The 1,304-nt window shown below is 30.4% G+C and overlaps 1 non-coding gene across 1 annotated transcript; it reads right to left on the bottom strand.

The window, feature by feature from the left end:
* Positions 1-1,232: 1,232 nt before the first annotated feature.
* On the bottom strand, positions 1,233-1,304 carry TRNAW-CCA. The gene has a single exon. It is a non-coding gene; the product is annotated as a tRNA-Trp (tRNA).

Here is a 1,304-nt window from a genome sequence, read left to right as displayed (position 1 = left end):
TCAATCATTTATCATTCATCCTAGTTTGCCAAAACTTAGTCTTACATTTGAAAAATAAAAATTCAACAAATATTTTTATATCCTACAAATTGAAATATAGATATATCATATTTATTTACTAAAGCTTTCAATTATCTTTTAGATTATGTGGAATGTAAATATACTATTATTACTACAATTATGGGAAAAAAAAATCTATTAGAAGTTATTAAAGGACAAGGGAAAAGAAATATTACATTAAGTAATTTATTAAGTGCCAAGCACCTTGTGCTCAGATGGCATCCGGGTTGAATTTTCATATGAGAGGTTGTAAGTTCGAGCCTCAGTGGAGGTGTTATTGACTCTTTGTGCTTGGTTGAAAAAGTAGTAGACGAGTAGTAGGGATTGCTATGTGGGCAGTGGTGCAAGGTATTACGATTGGCAAATTTTATTGTGGTTCACAAAGTAAGCATCATTCTAATTACATTTCAGCTTTATTTGACAATATTGCTCTGCTTTTCAGTTCCATTTTCCATACTCACTAGTTTCATTATAGCAATACCAAAGTATCATTTTAAAATTCTACTACAGTTTCATTGACAATATACATTATTGTATGAGCTCGATTTTGTTGTTTCATTTTTCACACACTAGTTTAATTATAATAATGCTAAATTATTGTTTTAATTACATTCCACGTTTATTTGACAATATATGTTATTGTATGGTTCTGAATTTTAGTTTCATTTTTTATACACACTAGTTTCATTATAACAACATTAAAGTATCATTTTAATACTATAGTTTCATTTGACAATACATTGTTGAATGGACTCTGTTTTTTGGTTTCATTTTTCACACACACTAGTTTCATTTTAACAACACTTTAACTCTACTATAGTTTCATTTGAAAATCATGGTCCACATAACACTATGGACCATGGTGCACTATGCTATGAGCAAATTATTGTGTAGACCATAAATATAGGGTACATTTTTAATATATTAAAGGTACATTATTTATGCACTGAATATATATTAATTGATAATATATATAAAAATATACTCTCAAATAATATCCTTTTTATTTATGGTTTCCACAATGATGATATGCTATGCATAATGGCCTGTTCAGATTTACAATCCATTACTGAGGCCATGTTTCAAGTTTCAACCACAGCAAAGGAGGCCAATTTCGTAATTTTAAATAATTCACGGGAAAAAGTTTGGGATCTTACTGGAACCGGGGATATTGAACCCGACGTGAATCGAACACGCAACCTTCTGATCTGGAGTCAGACGCGCTACCATTGCGCCACGGATCC

Source organism: Ipomoea nil, unplaced genomic scaffold (genome assembly GCF_001879475.1).
Source record: "Ipomoea nil cultivar Tokyo-kokei standard unplaced genomic scaffold, Asagao_1.1 scaffold2845, whole genome shotgun sequence".
NCBI lineage: Eukaryota > Viridiplantae > Streptophyta > Magnoliopsida > Solanales > Convolvulaceae > Ipomoea > Ipomoea nil.
Note: the sequence above shows the minus strand (reverse complement) of the source record. Positions and strands in the feature narration are given on the sequence as shown.